At 49.2% G+C, this 7,500-nt stretch overlaps 1 protein-coding gene across 10 annotated transcripts in view; it reads left to right on the forward strand.

Annotated features, from left to right (window-relative positions):
• Positions 1-7,500, forward strand: part of mef2d (myocyte enhancer factor 2d) — a 78,544-nt gene that overhangs the window by 20,413 nt on the left and 50,631 nt on the right. Inside the window, exon 1 of one of the 10 annotated variants that reach the window (XM_061049749.1) lies at positions 196-441. The exons of the other annotated variants lie outside the window; for them this stretch is intronic. The gene's annotated coding sequence lies outside the window, so the exon portion shown is untranslated. Of the gene's footprint in view, positions 1-195; positions 442-7,500 lie in introns of those variants that run through there. 10 annotated transcript variants of the gene reach the window in all.

The following is a 7,500-nucleotide window of genomic DNA, read 5'->3' on the forward strand; positions in this document are numbered from 1 at the left end:
CTTCTGTGATTCAGGGTCTACTCCGTTTGTGTACTGCTCCTTTAAAGAGCCCAATGGCGAGCGGCTCGTGGTCGAAGCAGACACTGATGGATTGGTGGCAGTTGTTGAAGGCACATTAGGGCAAAGGGTGACCTGGGAGGGGTTTAGGTGGGGGAGGCGGGGGGTAACAAGAAGCAGCAACAGGAGAGGGGGGGGTCCGGTGAGAGAGGGGCAGTTTGGGGTGTCAGGAGCGCGGCGTTCCAGCAGCAGTTGTCAGTCGATCGTTGGAGGGTACATGAGCTGCTCAGAGCCGGACTCTTCAGGACTCAGGACCTCCTCCCTTCATGGTCGGAATACATCTGCTTTAATTTGACCCCCCTCGATCCAGAATCAGGACTAGCACCCGTCTGTGTCAGAGAGCGCGCTCAGACCGCCGCTTTTAGGAACCTTTAATCTCTGACGGTAAGAGGTGTGTGTGTGTGTGTGTGTGTGTGTGTGTGTGTGTGTGTGTGTGTGTGTGTGTGTGTGTGTGTGTGTGTGTGTGTGTGTGTGTGTGTGTGTGTGTGTGTGTGTGTGTGTGTGTGTGTGTGTGTGTGTGTGTGTGTGTGTGTGTGTGTGTGTGTGTGTGTGTGTGTGTGTGTGTGTGTGTGTGTGTCTGTGTGTGTGTGTGTGTCTGTGTGTGTGTGTGTGTGTCCTCTGCTCTGATTGGTCTGAACGTGGCGTCCCTCTAAACCATCATTTCCTGTTAAGCGGCGTTCTTGACGCTTCTTTAAGGCGTAAATGGTTCCCGTTACTTCTCCTCCTCGATGAAAGTCGAAGCTCCTCAGACATTCTCAGAATCGGGTCCTGATCTAGACCAGGAAGTCTTGGGGTTTGGGTCCCGCTCTGCTGGCGCCTCGAAGGACTTGACGAGGTAGATAGCGAGGAATGCGAGGTGACGTTCTCTGCGGGGCCTGTTCTTCATCACCAGCCGCCGAGCTGACAGCGAAGAGCAGAGGGGGGGTCTGAGAGGGGGGGGGGTCTGGGGGGGAGATTTACGGCTGGTATAGCTTGTCGTAACGTCACACCTGTTCTTCTTCTTCTCTCCTGAATGGAAGGCAGACGCCGTCGTTAATGTGTGTGTGCCCTTCACACCTGTTTCAGACGGCGTGCTGGAGCTGAACAGTTTTTATATCTGATGTTCTCTGAAGCTGAGTCGGTCACACATTGGGACTGTTGTTGTTGTTGTTGTTGTTGTTGTTGATGAGAAGCTCTCGTGGTCGAGGTTAAGTCTCTGCGTCGCCGTGACGACGGAGCAAACTGTAAACTCTTCAGAGGTTTGAGTCCGGAGCCGATTGATGTGCAGGCGTCTCTCCTGTTTCAGATGGATCCAGTGTTTACAATCCTTTGACTGCAGAACGTAAAGACGTCCAGTGAAGCAGCAGAGACCCTGAGCGTCACCTGTCTGATGACTCAAACTGTAACGTTTCTTCACTCGTCCTCTAAAGAGACAAAGGTCAAACAGACCATAATAAACAGCTGTTAGTGTGGACTTTAAATCAGACGGTTACAGATCACTTTGACTCTTTGATCTTTATCCGCTTGGTGTTTCTCCTCACTGTGATTACGTTTTCTCTTCTTCGCTGCTACGTCCACGTCCGTCATATTCCCCGGTTTGAATCACGTCCAATCACTGTATTGTATCCACTCCTAAACTCACCTGCTGCGCTGCCATTGGCTGGAGGAAACACACCAGCTCCGCCCAGAAATGTCCCGAGTCAACCAGAACAAAGCAGAACAGTAAAATCCAGTCAGAGGACAGAGTCTCTGCAGACACAGTCACCACCACACATGTACGGAGGCCCAGAAGGGACGATGGAGCAGCTTCACTTTAGGAGAAGTCTATATTTTATTTTGAAGGCCCCTACATAAGTCTGTATTTTATTTTGAAGGCCCCTACATAAGTCTGTGTTTTATTTTGAAGGCCCCTACATAGTCTGTATTTAATTTTGAAGGTCCCTACATAGGTCTGTATTTTATTTTGAAGGTCCCTACATAGGTCTGTGTTTCATTTTGAAGGCCCCTACATAAGTATGTGTTTTATTTTGAAGGCCCCTACATAAGTCTGTATTTAATTTTGAAGGTCCTTACATAGGTCTGTACTTTATTTTGAAGGCTCCTACATAAGTCTGTATTTTATTTTGAAGGAAACAGGATACTGACTCTTTCTTTGACTTAAGTGAGGACTGAAGACCCCCCTTTAACAGGATGTACGCTGCACCATGTCAGCACCATTCTGACCCCATATTTTGATGTTTTGACTCGCACAACTTCTTCTGAAGTCGGGGTCATGCGTCATCAGTCGTGTTGTTTACAAGCCGCCCGATCAGCTGCTCCTGACCGGTCTGATGAAGTCCTGATCTGGACTGTGTGTATTTGAGTCATGCATGCAGAAACACACGTCCTGATGAACCCGTACTCTGAGAGCTCTCAGGTTCAGGATCCCACTGAGCACATGAATCAGGAGAGCTCTGCTGTCTTTCAGTGTGAGCGGATATTTAAGAATCAGGGAACGGCGGGCTGGGTTCACAGCTGCTGACCTCCCTAACATCTGGAGTCTGCTGAAAGACAAACTGATGTTTAATATGAAACTTCTTTAAGAGGGGATTCTTTAGACGAGAGGAGACCTGCATGGAGGGACTGAAATCCTCCTGAAGGTCCAGTGATATATTTAAAACATCAGAGATTAGAAGCTGACGGGTCCTGTCCTGCTGGAGGACTCTTGCTGAGTTAAAAGTCCAGATATCATCACAGGGGATTTAAACGTCTCAAAGAAGTCTTCCAGTTCACAAATGTTCTGTCTGCCTCCTGATCCTCTAATGACCCAAAGAGGGATCTCACTGATGAACCAGGGACTGAGATCTGACTGATGAACCAGGGACTGAGATCTGACTGATGAACCAGGGACTGAGATCTGATGAACCAGGGACTGAGATCTGATGAACCAGGGACAGGTCTTGGTGTTCCTGTGATAATGCGCCCTCAGCAGGTGATCTGACCTGCCGTGTCGCTCGGCCTTGTGTCAGGAGCTCAGGAGAGAGCGAGGCAGGGCGTTCTGAGCAGCGGCCTGACTTGTTTAGACCATTGTGTGTGTGTGTGTGTGTGTGTGTGTGTGTGTGTGTGTGTGTGTGTGTGTGTGTGTGTGTGTGTGTGTGTGTGTGTGTGTGTGTGTGTGTGTGTGTGTGTGTGTGTGTGTGTGTGTGTGTGTGTGTGTGTGTGTGTGTGTGTGTGTGCTGATCGGAGAGACGATGAGGATCAAGAGGAGGATGATTCTGCGTTTGCGAGCAAAGTATTTATTATAACTGACAGTACGACCATTAGCATGTTAAAAACATCCAGGATATTTGATTTAATCTTAAGTCCCGCCTCTGATTAGGCTAATAGCCAATCATAAGTTGGGTTTTTGGGGTGACTAATCACCCCTGGCCGCCCCTCTGACAACGTCCCTGACGGCATCAAAATCCAAACCCCCATCATTGGAGGATTTCTTCTTCTGCATGAACAGAAGTTACAGAAGGAGCTGAAAAACACCCACGCTGTTCTGATGCATGCTGGGTAAAGTGTCCAACAAATATCTGACATTGTACTTCACCGTATCGTTCCTAATCAACTGTTGATGAAATATAAGAAACTGCTCCTCTCAGTCAGCGTCGTGCAGGATGAATATCAGGGAGCGAGCTCTCTGCTGGGGTCATGACCTCTGCAGCACGCCGTCAAAGTGAGTGATCAGTGGCTCAGTGTGAAGTCTGAGTGGATCAATACTTCACCAATATTCATTCATCACTCCATGTCCAGTGAGAGCGGCCTGACATGAAGACTAATGATCGTGGATTCACCTCAGCAGGTGTGTGTGACGGTGATCACATGGTCGTCTGTGGCGTGCAGGACAAACGAGGCTGAAATCAATGACCTGTGAGACGATGTTCTCCAAACGCTGATAGTATCTGTTTCTGCCTCCTCAAACTGGATCCAGTGACACTCTGTTGGTTCCGTCTTCAGTCTTTCTGTGTTGGCGGCGCTCACCGTCCAGAGCGCTGTAACGCATCCTGTCAGCATCAGCTGTTTGTTCGTTGCTGCACTCACAACGCTCTCTTTCAACTTTCTGATCAACGCAGTGCTCGTCAGTGTCACTTCTCCCTCACCAACCAATCAGAATCAAGAAGGGGCGGGACTTCTGATATCAGCTGTGTAACAACAATGGCGGAAGGAGACGCTAGTGCGACTCTTCTTTTGGAGGGAAGAGTGTCGAGCTGCTGCCGACTCCTCATCGTCTGAGTTCAGTATTAAACACACGGACGTTACCGAGGGAAACGGAGGTTAACTTCAGTAACCTAGCAACAGTGAGTGCTGGGAAGAAGCGCTCTGAAACGTTGTTACGCTTTCTCTGTGGACTCAGACCCGTAAAGAGAAAGAAGAGTGGAGTGACGAGAGGAAGAAGTCTTTAAATAAATCACTTAGATCGGTTAATTTCTTAACTTCTGTTTTCTGAATCAAACGTTCAGCTGATAGAAACTAAAAACACTTTGGATAGAGAAAGATCCTCGTTCGGACCGTAGGACAAAAAGAAGTTTGAACCTATCAGGGCACATCATTTCTGAGAGGCCGGGCGCTTTGAAACCTAACAGCTGTTTTCAGTGGGACCAGCCTCTAAATGTCCGTCTCTGCTGAGCGCTCCGGCTTTAGAGGAGACGCTGAAACTCTGGAGCTCCGCTTTAAGAATCGCTGTCACCATGAAGGAATTAATGCCAGAGTTCATCTGCAGCTCGCCAACATCCAGAGACTCTGTAAACAGGAACCAGCTTTTAAAGGAGGGGGTTTCTGATGGGCTGGTTTCTGATTGGCGCAGCGACAGACCCACCAATGGGCTGCTGGAGGGCTGGGTGGGGGTGGGGGGGGGGGGCTGGGTGGGGGATTTGGCGTCTTAACCGGGCCGATGGATTTCCTCATCTGACCCGGAGAGGCTCGGTTTGCGGCCCAACCTTGAGGGTGTTCTGCCAGGACCAGCTGTCGCCTGTTTACTGGTTGTTGCTGCAGGTTCCCGGGCAACAGTCGGACACTCGGGCCTCCCTCTCCCAGCATGCACCTCTGCTGGACCAACAACAGTCTGACGTTTGAGTCATCAGCAGGTGGAGGAAAAGGTGGCGTTCCAATCAGTGGAGCGGCTGCTGGCCGTGAATCTGAAGCCTGGTTTGTGATTGTGGGTCTACGCTGCCAAGAATATGATCCCCCCTCCCCCTCTCCCGGTGGGAGGGGGGCTGGTGCAGTGCAAGAGCAGCACTTCTGAGGTGGTGGTGGAGGTGTGTGTTTGGGGGAGGGGAGGGGCTGTGATGGGATCTGTGCATCTCGCCTCGTGAATCACGCCCACGCTGCCTCCCCGAGCACGAACACTTAAAAACAAACAACCACACACACACACACACATGCACAAAAAAACACACACCCACGCCTTTAACACAGGGCGCCCCGGCCGTCACTGATCGACTGTGTGTGTGTGTGTGTGTGTGTGTGTGTGTGTGTAGCCTCTGGCAGGAATACAACAGAATATACCCAGATATTACCCATAATGCAGCGTGTGTGAGCGGAGGTATCTTTTATCCAGAAGGAGAGGACACAGTTCTCGCTGTGTGGCGTGCTGTCGATGGGAGACGTGTATGTGGTTTGACCTGTCGGGTTACATCACTGCCAAAAGTAAACACTCCCAGCCCTGCGAGCCGACTCCTGATTGGATGATCCAGGACAACAAAAGAAAGGAGCGCCGTCTCACAGTTAGGATTGTTCTGTTTACTACGTTTTGTTTCCATCTGTCAAAAGTTCTTGAACTGATTCAAACCGGACCATGACGGGCTGTAAGCACCAATCGCTGATCTGTGGAGGTCGACGCTCACACGCAACTCAAACTGCTCGGTTTGGTCGAGGTCACATGTAGAGCATGCTGTAGTGGTGCAAAGATGTGTTTACGACCACGAGATGTGACGATCATAAGTCGAGTTTTTCATGCCGTGTGCAGACAAAAAATCGTTCTCTGGAGCGGAGAATTGGAGGAGATTCAGAGGAGTGAACCATTTCACGTCCCTACTATCTCTGCTGAGAGTTATGAGTGTTAGGGACCATGAAGCGACAGGTAAACTAAATATAAGAAGAAGGAGGACGATGCAATGCCATCATGTCCTAAACACTCTGAAAGCTTTTCACCAGCATTTTAAACTTCCTGCGGCACATGACCACCATGTTTCTAACTATAACCCTTTTCACACATACAGAAATCTCCTGAAAAACTCGGGAGATTAGTCTACCCGGAGGGGCTTTAGGGTATATGTGAACACAAACTACCCTTTCTCCTCCAGACCCCTAGTATTTTATCCGCAGAACATCCGAGTGAGCTGATGTCTGAACGCGTCAGCATATACTCCGGAGATTTCACCTCGAGCCAATAGAAAGAGAATGATGTTTATATACAGTAACTGCTGCACGCTGTCTGCACGCCACCACTACGATAAAGACAGATATTCTCATTATAACGTCATGTAGCCGATTGTAGCTGTGCTAACATGTGCTGTGCTAACATGAGCTCTGCAGTCATCAGCTCATGTCTGCAGTTTCAAAGTGTGTGCATCATCACCTCATTGCATCACATCTTTCCTTGTAGTAGCCAACAGACTCGGCTCTCGTCCAGCCCAAACACACCAGTCTGCTGCTGCACTTTGTGGCTTGTCAGTGTTTTTGTTGTTGTGTCATGACTCAGTCGGCGCCGCGCTCCCTCCCTGCAGGTCCTGACACATTCCGCCTGTGGCCGACACATCGGTGGGGATGTATCAGTAATATCCAGGGCAGTGTTAGCCTGCAGGACTGTGAGGCAGGTTGTCAGGAGGAAGGTCACCAGTTCACAGATCGACCAGCTGGGAAAATCTGCGTGACATGCCCTTTAGCAAGTCACTTAACCCCTGCTTCCCCAAGGGGAGCTTCCTTTTGTCCAACCGGAGAAGATTATGGTTATAGTGGGAAGCGTCCAGCTGCAGAACAGCGAAGCACGCTGCTGTGTCGACTTTCTCTCCAGGAATGAACGTCCAAATCATAATATTGAGTCTCTCCACCCACATGGCTGGAAGAGAATATTGAAGCTTGGAATGCTTAACGGCCGCAATGACAGATGTCAGGGATAATGATGTGCTGCAACATTCTCTAACTGTTCTTTTATGGACTAATCTTGGTCGCAGGCTCTGACCTCATTCACCCTTTATGGAGCTCAGTGGGCAAAAGTGTAATATAAGTCTGTCTGTTTGTTTGAGCAATTTACAATATTTCATATTTGATCTGTTTCCTGCTTTCATGCCTTAATAATGACTCATTACATAATTTTAATACTTCTGGTTACACACTGCTTTAAACACCAACCTGCTGTCAGGAGCAGAATGTGGGAATCAAATGTTCAGTTTTGTCGAAGCAGATGCCAAATGTGGCTAAAAAAAACTCAAACTGCCTTTA

This window comes from Labrus mixtus, chromosome 11 (genome assembly GCF_963584025.1).
Source record: "Labrus mixtus chromosome 11, fLabMix1.1, whole genome shotgun sequence".
Lineage (NCBI taxonomy): Eukaryota > Metazoa > Chordata > Actinopteri > Labriformes > Labridae > Labrus > Labrus mixtus.